Raw genomic sequence first — 11,834 nt, 5'->3', positions numbered from 1 at the left:
ATTATTAAAAGAAATATTGATAAGGAATTGATTTGCAAAGACTTAGAGATTTTGCAAAGTCCTTCAGTATCAGGGTGGGGAGGAGCATCCTAGGGGCCTGAGAGCAACCTTCTCCCCCCAAACAGCGAGAGTCAGTGCAGCCCAGCTGGGCTCCAGTAGCGTTGGCCACTACGCCCTTTGTATCACAGCTGAACATGGCAAACGTGGCACAGCCCAAGGCTTTCTAGAAGGTTAAAGGTCGTTAAGAGCTGTGCAGGATTTTCAGAAGAGGCCTAATCTCCTGCTCCAGGCAGGTTATGGCCTGAGCCCCAGCCAAAGAACAGCCACCTCTCGTGCAGCTCTTGGGAGCCTTGGGGACACTCATGGTGGTGTGAAGGGTGGGGGGCACAAAGGGAGTGCTGCGGAGAGGCACGAAGAGGAACTAGAGCAATGTGAGAGCAACTGCTTGTCCATCAGCTAGGAAAATACAAAGGTCAATGGGGAAACAGGGATAATTTGTTCCTCTTGAAGACATGGGTTTAATGACCTATATTTGCAGTTCTGGGACAGGGTGCTCACAGTGCATTGCAAATTTATTTTTTTTTTTATTCTTGTACATAAGATTTGAAACAGGGAAAAATGTAGAGGAAACTAATCATTTTCCAATAAGTTATTGGAAGAACTGAATTATGCTTCAAAAAGCAGAACCCTGATTTATACTGTGAAAACCAGGATTTTATCTTTCATGCGGGTGATTCCATACGCAGTCAGCATTAGGCCAGATTTTTGACTAATTTCACTGAAAACACAAATAATCGTGAAAGCTCTTTGCTGAGCTTCTGAAGCCAGAAAAAGTAATTTCTCGTCTCTGGTAGTCTGGTGTAGGTTGCCACAGAAGGAAGACAGTCTACTTTTTCCTTTGAAAGGTAATGTCCTTCCAAAGCCACAGAATTTAATTAAAAAAAAAAAAAAGAAAAAAAAAGAAAAAAAAGAAAAAAAAAAAAAGAAAAAGAAAGGGTCAATAATGCAAAGCACAGAAATGCCATGTCTTTCTGAGCATCCTTTTTTGTCAAGGTTAATAGATAACAGCAAAATTACAAAACAAACAGCTCTGAGAAAATAACATCTGTAACGCAGATCCTGCAGACACCGGAGCCTGCAATGGCTGTCTCATGCGGCCGCCTCCCTGTGCTATGTTTGGAGTCACTCGTAGAATATCTTATGAGAGTGTCCATTGAATCTTCATCTCAGCATCACTTACTAGGGTTAAGAGATGATCACATCTTCTAAAAAGAAAATTAAATATTATAAACAAATGGTTTTGGTAATTACTTACAGGTCAGCAGGGACACTAGCAGAGACATTTGTTAAACAATGTGCATCTGTTCTTTTATGCCTTTACTAATTATCTAAAGTAGAGGATAAAGAACATATTAATGAAAGTCCCAGATACATTAAATTGAGGGAGATTACTAATAGAAAAGAGACATGAAAAAAATAGGAAAGAACTTGTCCAGATAAAAAATACAGGAAGAAAGTGAGAAAATGAGATACCATTTATGGGATAAAATCCAGTCAAAATGACAAGCTATTCTGAATCACAAGGGGAAATAACAATCTAAGACACGCACAATCAGACAAACCTGTTAAGAAATGACATGGAAAGAATCTTAGGGGACTGTAATTGCAATGCGGGGCAGCAAGGTAAGGCAGCCAGAGCAACATCTAATGAGGCTGGAAAACACAGATACGATCTTTTCTCAGGCACACCTGGAAGAGCCTGTTCATTTCTTTGTGAGATGAAGAAGATCTGATAAATGGGAGGGAATTCAGATCAGTGCAGCAAATGGATTCATCAGGGTCCAACGTTTGATTTACAAGGAAGAATGAAAAGACTTCAAAACGTATTAGATTATTTAGATTAAGAGACAAGTACGGCCTGAGAACAAAGGAATAGCCTTGAAATACATAAAACCTATACGTAAGGTAGATAAAGGGACTTCACTGGCAAATTCAAAGCAAACATAAAGAAACAGGTGAAACTAAGAAAGGAGGAGGCCAGGCTGGAGGCCCTTCCCGGCAGCAAATGCTGTTCTGTTTGCTCGCGCAGGGGTCTCACCAGGGACGGAATGAAAGAAACTTCGCTTGGCCCGTGCAAAACCTGCAAAGCGTGCAGGAGAAGGCAGCCGGCAGCGGGCAGGTTCGGCTGCCCAGCCAGAAGTCACCGGTGCTGCCTGCCCTCCCCCGGCCCCCCACATCTCGCCAGGGGGACGTCAGCCAGCAGCACCGAGGCAGCGGGTCACAGACCCTGGCCGGTGCTGCCCCCGTGCCCCAGCCCTGCCCGCGGCTGCTCAGCTGCTGCTCGCTCTCTGTGGGACTCCTTCGGGCACGAGTCACCCGCCACCTCCCACAGGGCAGCCCTCGCCTTGCCGGGCTCAGGCGATGAGCTGTGCTGAAGGGTGCTCCCCGTCCCGCACACCCAGCTGTGCCAAAGCCAGCCCGCCCCGCACCTGCCCACAGGAATCCTCAGCCTGGCCAGGACGAGGGTGCCAGCGGGTAAGGGTGTCAACTGGGAACAAGATGCCCTAACTGGGCAGCTGCGAGGCGGACCTGCTCTTCAGAAAGAAGTGCAGTTTGTGTCCCGTTTTGCAAGGCAGAGGAGAGCAGCTGGTAAGGTTTGCATGGCAAATTTAGGGAGGAAAGAGTGATGCTATGGCTTAGCAACCTGGCAGTGCTGAAACTGGAAAAATGCTTGTTAAATTTCTTGGCTTTAATGTCCTGCTGAGCAGTTAAGCACAGAAGGCGAGTTGCTGGGAGGTAACGTCTGCTCCGTCCACCTCTCTGATCCAAGGGGATATTTCTCTCCAGCCCAGTTTTCTCCCTGGGCTGGTGCTGAAATGCCAGCCCTGCAATAAAGGAGCATTTGCTTATTAGCGCAGACAACCCTCTTTCATGTACGAAGTGCCCCACCACACGGTTCCTGTTTCCCTAAAACAACTTTTCCATATCTATTGGTAAGGATATCATGTTATTCATTAAACCTTTTATTAGCACACTGCTGGCTTTCATTGTCTAACAGCACCCACTGTGTTAATGATCATAGAGTGTAACGGTATGGTGGGAAATAATGCACGTAATACAGGCAGGAGGGCAATTGATCGGACAGTTTAATCTACTGGTTTATTCCCCTGCTGCCATTAGGAAGCCAATATCAGAGTGAAAATGCCAAGACATCATCTTGTGAGAAAGCTTGCCTTTGGTGGGATTTAAGGAAGGGATGAAAAGTAAAGAGAACATTAAAAGTAAAACAATACTTACATAAAACTCTTTCAGATGCAGATTAGTCACACTGGGTTTGCAGGTAGGCATTGGTTTTGGCGGTACGTTCCTACAGGAGCACTGAGCGGCTTTCAGCTTCATTTTCTGGCTGAGGGAAAATGCAGTGACCTTTCAATGTTTTCTCTAGATAAGCCCGAATTAGAATCCCAAACCCTAACACCCCCAAAATGCTGGGGACACTTGGATCTGACAGACAGATTAGCTAGGTAGTTAGGGATAAGTTTAGATATTTGTGGAGGAGGGAAAAGAAATCTTCCAGTCGTTACAGCCTGCGTAATCTTCATGTCTGCGTGGAAAGTGCATGCATGTGAAAAGGGGACCGCAACTCGATGATATGGAGGAGAATGAAGAGGAATACATGGGAGAGGGATAAAGTTTTCCAGGCACTGGGAAAGGCACTGTGATGGGCATGAGCCACCTGCCCTGCTGTTGTGTGCCTGCGCCCTGCTGATGCGATGCCTCAGGAGGAAGGCTTGGGTGTCTGCGGGGCCAGCTGGGGGCAGCTGCTGCAGCAGGTCCGCTGCCTAGTGAGGTGCTAAAAAGCAACAGCCAAGGTTGAGGACTGAGACATCAGCCTGTTCAGCAAGGGAAAGAGAGGCATCGTCTCAGTGATTTACATCAACCCTGCCCAGTTCTGCCTCGGCAATGGGAGGTGTGACTATGGCTGAGCCACATGGACCACTTGGGAGAGGGGTTCTGGTGTTAAGGTAGGGGCGCCGGGTGGGCCCGGCAGCATCGCTTCTGGAGTTCCTTTCTCTTCTTGGCTTTATGCTGCCAGGGAGCAGCTGGAAAGCTAGGGGCAAAGCCCCAAAGGCACGTGATTAGAGCTGATCACAGAGGTGCATCTCCTACCAAAGCCTGAGAGCTGAAGAGCCACAAAAGACTGACGTGTTTGTGGCTGTGACAGTCCTGGCATTGGTGGAGTGCAAGCAGCAAAGTTAGCAAAAGCTGGCAAAGCTGACCCCTAAAAGCTGTCACTCAGCTATGGGGAGGATTAGTTTCCTGGAGAGCAGTTTGGTGGGGGCCACTCCAGCGAAACATCACCCTAAGGAAATGGCTAATGTCTTCATTTTGGATTCTTTCCACTAACTCAACAAACCACTGAGAAATTTATTACAAAAGAACACTGAGCAGGAGGAGTAGGTTAAAACAATTATGTGCTTTGTAGCGACAATTCTACAATGATCCTGGCCTTTATGTGCTAAAGGACATGAACTCCAGCTGCAACTGCACATGCAGAGTTTGGTATGGGAAGACACCGGTGCAGGTGTTTTGCCACATCATGGCATTGGCAGGCGGCAGTGCCACAGGGTGCATGCGCCCTGGGGCTGATGTCTGCAGCTGGGGCTACTGACAGCTGAGGAGCAGCCGATTTTTCCAGGGGATGCCCTGCATTGCTGGGCAGTGGGGGGTGACTTGTCTCCATCCCTGCTGTCCTCAATGCCTTTGGAAATAGGATGCCAGGCTGCTGGCAGGCCCAGGAGCTGGGGCCTCTCGGGACTGGATGTTAGAGCTTGGAGTTGGGCAGCGTCACTGCTTTTTTTCCAAAACGATTGGAAGGACAGGGGTCTGAAGCCCTTGGCACCAACAGCACTTCCAGCACCGCTGTTCCTTGGCACAGTGGGAAGCGGTCACACAGCTGTACCCCTTTCCCTCTCCTTTCCTGCTTTGCGAGGGAACGATGGGGTGCGACCACAGCAGCACACTGCCACGCACGGATACGAGAGCCGGGCATACGTGCGTGGGCGGTCTGCGGGCGCCTTTGCTGGTACAGGCAACCCTACAGCGCCGGTGCGGCTCTGGTGCAGCCCATGCTTGTTACCGCTGGGCTTTCACTGCTCAAGGCAGTGCCTGGAGCTGCAGTGTGAGTGCTGCCAGGCCCGGGGCCAGGGGGCTGGTGGAGATGCTCCTGTGAGCAGCTGCAGAGGGTTGAAGCCCTGGCTGTGAAGGACGGGGTGCAGTATCAGCTGGGAAGGATGGGGTGCTGCATCCCAGGGTCTGTGCTGTTAGTGGCACACTTGGGGGCAAAGCTTGTCAGACTGGGAGTGCTGGCATTTAACTCTCCAAACACAGGGCAGGGACATCTCGGCTTTGCTGAGATTAGTGGGATGGCAGCCTTGGGCTTGGCAGGAATTCAAAAACCCCATCCACTGTAAGTCATGACAGGCAATATTTGCAAGCCTGAGTGACTCATGCAGGGATTGTACCTAGTACTGCGCAGGTCTGTCTTGGGGTAACCGCTGCCTGAATGTCCCAGACAAGCCCCTTCCCACACCTGGAAGGGCAGATGCTGAGCACCTCTGCAAACCCCTGTGGTCAGCCGAGGGGGGCTGAGGTGGCACTGGGAGTTCAGAGCTACCCAGGAGGACAGGCTGCAGCCACACTGCTCGGCTGAATTGATCTACTTTATAATTAAAACCCCAAGGCTTTTCATTCCCTAACAACTGGTGAAGATGTATGACAAAAATCAAGAGCAGATGTGCACAGGAAAAGCCAGCTTTGGGGGTGAGCCGGGAAGCCTGTTTTGGGGATCCCTGGGAAGTGTCCCCTGCAAGGACCCGGCAAGGCAGCCTGGGGAACACAGCATCATCTGTGGGGTGATCCCTGCCCTGTGCCTGTGGGTAGGAGACAGAGGGAATCAAAACTCGGTAAGAAATCACAGCAGGGCGCATCGCGTCCTGTGCCGGGTACGGTAGCAACACAGCTAAATGCCTGGAGATGCCACCATGGCGTTGGAGCCAAGCCTGCCGAGTGCCCCCAGAGCAGGCTCCCCGTGGGGACAGCCAGGTGGGCAGCAGCACCCGTGCCCCGTGCCGCAGCATGTGCACGTTGCTGTGCCAGAAAACAAAGCCCTTTGTGCAGCATGAGGTCCCTCAGAGCCCCACGGGCTGCTGCCTGGGGACACTTGTCACCTCGGTCCCACCAGCTTGCAGGATGCAGAGGCACGTGGCAGTGCTTATCAGCGGGTGAGGAAATAATGTGCTTCTTTTCAGCTCCCTGGCCTTCCTCCCTTTGTGAAGGCCACCATCTGCCATGCTGGCACCCCGACCCCTGGGGCTTTGCGGAGGCCCAGCTGCAGCAGGGGAGAACCGATGAGCCCGGTGGAGGAGCGGGCAGCACCGCCAGAGCTGCGAAGGGCAGTGACAGGCAGGGTGAGTGCTGCCCCAGGAGCAGCCTTTGGAACCTTCACACGAATGGGATCCCTCGTCCTTGTGCCTGAGCGGTCCCTGCCAAACGGCCCGAGAGCAGGGCTTGCAGTCCTCACCGTGAAAAGGCAATTGCAGTGCCGCCACCCGCCACCCCGGCCCTGGCTCTTGCTTCCTCCGCAGCTCGTTTTCTCCTCCACAAGCAACAATAAGCCTGAGCCCCACAGTGATGCCCGAGGAGCAAGTTGGTTTCTGATTTCTCAGGCACCTGAAGCCCTGCAGAGGGTGGCAGAAGGAAGGGGTACAAAGCCCAGTGGGGACCCCTGCCTGGAGGTGGGGGCCATGGAGCAGGGCTGAAGGTACCCCCTTCACGAGGTGGGACTCCCACTAACAGGGGCTTTGCCTGCAGGAGACTTGAGCCCATGCCTGGGCTCACAGGCCTGGCCACATTGTGATTTTTAGTGAAAGAAGTAGCTAGAGAAAACAGAATAAAATTCAAATCAATTATGCTGTTCAAAGTCAGTCTCTAAATTAATCTAATTATGCTGCAGCAATCTTTGGTTAATGCCTAGAAGCTAGGAAATGATGGTTAAAGCAGTGGTTGGGGAAATTAGATGATAATGACAATAACCAACAATAGAAGATGCTATTCTGAAAGGGGGAGCAAGGGGGAGAGAGAGAAAACACTCTATTATTTATCCTTCAAGTGAAGTATATTGCTTAGCTGTTAGAGGATAATGCACCAGAGCTAACCAAGCACAGCGCTGCCTCCAGGTCTCGGTGAGGAAGAAATCGAAACTTGCTTATCACTCTAATAAGGAAACCTCCCAGCACTGTTGTTATTGAAGTACAGCTCTTAATAACCATTGCACAGCCATCTTCTGGAACAGCTTGCCCACACAGCATCTCTGCCTCTGTCAGGCAGGCTGCTAAAAGCCTATTTTTATATTTTCAAAATTTAGTTTTCAAATCAACTTGGTGCAGCAGCTCAGCTCCAGGGTCTTGATGCTTGTCATAGAATCACCGAATGGTTTGTGTAGGAAGGGACCTTCCAAGGCCATCTAGCCCAGCCCCCCTGCCATGGGCAGGAACACCTTCAGCTGGATCGGGATGCTCAGAGCCCCGGCCAGGCTGGCCTTGGATGTTCCCAGGGATGGAGCACCCACAGCCTCTCTGGGCAACCTGTGCCAGTGCCCCACCACCCTCATCATCAAGGATTTCCTCCTCACATCCAGTCCGAATCTGCCGTCTTCTAGTTTAAAGCCATTCCTCCTTGTCCTATCGCTACAGCCCCTGCTAAAGTCTGTCCCATCCCTCCTGTGAGCCCCCGTTACGTGCTGGAAGGCTGCGGTGAGTGTCCCCGGAGCCTTCTCTTCCCCAGGCTGAGCCACCCCAGCTCTCCCAGCCTTCCCTCACGGCAGAGCTGCTGCAGCCCTTGGAGCATTTCTGTGCCTCCTCTGGACCCGCTATGACAGGTCCATGTCTGTCCTGTGCTGGGGCCCCCCGCACTGCAGGGGGTTTCACCCGGGCAGAGGGGCACAGCCCCCTCCCTCCACCTGCCAGCCACACTGCTGGTGATGCCACCAGGACATGGGTGGCTTTCTGGGCTGTGGGCACTGCTGGGTCACATCCAGCGCTTTGCCCACCGCACCCCCACGTCCTTCTCCGCAGGCTGCTCTGCATCCCTTCACCCCCAGCCTGTGCTGAGACCGACCCTGACACGGGGCCTGGCCTGGGCTGACACAAGGGACCACAGTGACTTGCAGCTGGGGGCCTGGACAGACCCTGGAGAGGCAGGCGCAAGCAGGACACACCACCGCTTTGATTAGCTGGTTCGTGTGAATGCAGCTAGCCAGGCAGCCTGGAACCTTTGCAAACACTGGTGAAGAATTGCTTATTGACAATTACAGGACACTGAAAAAACTTTAAAATGTTTGGCCCAAAATGCCTGAGTAATGGATAGCAAATAGCAAGTGGAAATTTGGCCAATTGCCCCAAAGAGATTGCACTCAGCCTGCATCTCAGGTAGTCTTTATGGGGCCAAAAGCTGTCTGAAAGATGACGGATGCTCATGAGTTTTGTGAGACCCCCGTATTTGTGCCACTACATGGAAGTCGTTGGTATCTGGGGTGGTTTGTGTGCCTCTCAGCCCAGTATTGCCGAGTCTTGGTCTAGCTTCCTTGTTTCATGGAATATTTCATAGCAAGACTTTATTTTTGAGATCTAAATCCTCTTCAAAATACATTGTTCACATCCTCTCTGCTGGAAAACAGATGCATCCTCCAGTGCCCTATCTCACATACCAGAACATAGAGTGAATATATATATATACACACACACACACACACACATATATAAAAGATACTCTGCTCTGAGAATGCTTGGCTGCAATTTCTGAGGCAGGATGCTTGCTTGTTGACGCTGGAAGAACCTGTTCTCAATACTGCAGTCCATGTGCTGCTCAGAAAACATTTCTTTCAGTTTTCGAAATTTCACAAAAGACTTGAAGGAGCCTCATTTCAGCCCAGTGGGGAAATCTCACATTGTTTACACCTTTCCACCTACTTGCCTCAAGAGCACTGTTACTATTATTCATAGCCCCTCACATGCAGAATTTCATATAAACCCTCACAAAGCTGTGAGCTTAGCTTAAAAATCTCCAGGTACACTTACTGGTGCTGTGCTTGTTTCACAGCGCAGCCAGGACATACTTTCAGGTTGGTGAAGCAAAGTTTGAAGGAGTACAGGAAAAAATTTCCATTTTCTTAAAGTGCAAACTAAATTATTGTAGTTAGTAGATGCCAGAAACTACAGTTTTAAATGGGAAGAGGGTTAGTAGCAGTTTTGTAGCAGAAGTGCACTGCAAGAGTTGTGCAGCTATGTTTAGAGATACAAACGTATTAAAGTATACTGATTAGCTAAATGACTTCCAAGGAAGCCAGGTGAACATCGTAACAATGGAGCTGCAGGCACTGAGCCTTCAACGTTACATCAGGAAGCTCTTCAGCAATGAAAGTACTCTCTCCTCTGTGCTCTCCAGGTTTCCAAATACCACTGGCTTGCATGCACAATGACCTAGAAGAGCATCCTGGATTAGTTCTGAATTCCAACCTCTGAGCCAGAAAGTGGTCCATCACAGCTTCCAGAGATGCCAGAGAGCACCTCCTCAGCCAGCGTGGGCTCCTTGGAAGCCTTCAGGGTTCAAAGCACAGGAGCCCCGGCAGCGTGCGGCAGGTGGGAGCTGCCCTTTGGGAGCCCCGTGGTGTCCCACAGCCCCCTGCAGCACTAGGGCCATGCACCAACACAACAGGCAATGGCAGGATCTGAACAAAGCCCCCCAATTTGTGCCCTAATACCAAGACCTGGATTCCAGCTGAGGACGCGGGGCGATGGAGCATACGGGTCATGCTGGCACAGGGCTTGCTACCCCCAGCCCTGCCAGAGCCCGGAGCAGGGGGGCTGTTTGCATGCCCCTTCCCTGGGCTCGCTGCAGCCGAGGCAGCTGGGGTGCAGCTCAGTCTGTCTGGCTCCCCCCCTGCATGGGCAATGCCATCAGCGTTTGCTCTTTGAAACGAGCAGCCGTTTCTGCATTGCTGCTCACACCATGCGTGTGCTGCATCATGGCAGGGTGCTGTGGCTGGGGGCTGCTCTTTGAACACCTTACATTTTCTGTGTGCAGCTGCTGCGTCCCAGGTGCAGGACTGCGAGCATGCTAACCCCCGGCCGCGGGCACGGCGAGCTCCCTTGGTGTGCCTGCGCAGAGTTAGTTTAGCTGAGACAGGGACGTGGCGCAGAGGCATGTGAGATCTATTAACTGAGCAAGTGAAGAGCAGCTGAAGGCTGCAGGCAGTACCATAATGAGGTAAATGATATAAGCTGGGGATAAAACAGGAATTACTCACGGACTTATTCCTTGGCACTTCCACTGCAGCTGCTAGTGCCTTAGCCTCACCCATGTCAGATGAAGGCAATTAAAATAAGAGTCACAGAAGTCTGCGACTGCCACTGAGCCCTGCAATAGCTGGCACCTGTGGGTAGGTGGGGTGTGCAGATGAGCAGAGCCACCCTTTGTACTGAAGCAAGTAAGGGGCCTCTGCTCGATGGCGTGTGTAATTCTAGTTGCAACGACAGCGATAGCAAGGGGCTGGTACCACCCCACTGAGCTGCAAGCAGCCCCAGGACCTGCCGTAGGGGACAGTTTCTGACCTGATGAACTGCTGTTTTGCCACTCGCCTTCCCCTGGGAGACTGCTGACAGTGTCCAGCCTTGGTCACCGTGCCAGATTTCTCCTCCTGCCCTTAAAAGCACCCCACTTTTTTTTTTTAAAAAGCACAAACACTGTGTTTGTGACATGCAGACACCTGTGTTGTGGTGCCTTATAGAAGTGGCTGGGTACAGCGTGGCAGAGTGGGGCACGTGTCCCCCATTTCCCCAGAAACACACGGCCTGTGCAGACAGGCTGATCTGGTCACAGCCTCGCAGAACAGTGCCGGCACGCACCACAGAGCTGCAGTTCCCATCGCAGGGCCATCAGGAACAACTGTACTGTCACAGCACTCTCAAAACTGACTGGTTGCAGCAAGGCTTTTACCATCCCATCCCAGGTTAACTTCAATAAGTAGTTAGCACGCCTCGCCCCAGCACGGCCACTGATCCCCCACAAGGTTTCAACAGTTCATCTACTGTTCGTGTTTTTTCCTCACACTCTTCAGGCCAGTCCACCCTGCTTCTTGCCTCTGCTACATCCCTCTCCTTGCCTCTCCTACCTCCAGGGCGCTCTCTCTCCTCCCTCTGCTTCTTCCAGGTCTCTCTTCACCCAGTGCCCCTCTTCCATCCCCCTTAGAGCTATTTAACTACTAGCAGGAACCAGCCACAGCTGCACTTTACCCACGGCAGCCAACCCACCGCCCCTGAAGCCAGCCCACAGCTGTATATTGTTAATCAACGTAGTTTCATTCCTCTACACTGTACATTGTACCACGAGCTGGAAAAATGCAGGACCGATACCTTTTCTTGGCTGATGTGCCTGCTCAGAGGAAATGCACGCCAAGCGTAGCCTCCATCAGAGAGGTGAGTTCCTCTGGCAATGCGTTCAGCCTGCCGAGTTTCTGTTCCTTCCTCTCCCATAGCCCACCTGGGGCCTGCTTTTATCTCCTCAGCTGCCTTCTAAATTTTAAAAAGGGAGAGAGATTGAAAGCGCAACGGAAAACCAAAATGCCAAAAAGTGGCTGGAATTACTGAGCTGGGGGCTAGCTGCAGGGAGGGCATCCCTGCTGAGGCAGCCGGCTGGAACTAGGGGTTCTTCAGGGTCCCCTCCCACCCAAACCATTCTGTGAGTCTGTGATACCGTGCTTCACGCAAGCCAGCTGA

At 51.5% G+C, this 11,834-nt stretch overlaps 1 long non-coding RNA gene across 1 annotated transcript; it reads right to left on the bottom strand.

The window, feature by feature from the left end:
* Positions 1 to 887: 887 nt before the first annotated feature.
* On the bottom strand, positions 888 to 11,574 carry LOC129784155 (uncharacterized). Its single transcript, XR_008746589.1, has 3 exons — positions 11,472 to 11,574; positions 3,298 to 3,406; positions 888 to 1,265 (listed from the first exon to the last, which is right to left on the bottom strand). It is a non-coding gene; the product is annotated as an uncharacterized LOC129784155 (long non-coding RNA).
* Positions 11,575 to 11,834: the final 260 nt, after the last annotated feature.

The sequence above is a fragment of the Falco peregrinus genome, chromosome 3 (genome assembly GCF_023634155.1).
Source record: "Falco peregrinus isolate bFalPer1 chromosome 3, bFalPer1.pri, whole genome shotgun sequence".
In the NCBI taxonomy this organism is placed as follows: Eukaryota; Metazoa; Chordata; class Aves; order Falconiformes; family Falconidae; genus Falco; species Falco peregrinus.
Note: the sequence above shows the minus strand (reverse complement) of the source record. Positions and strands in the feature narration are given on the sequence as shown.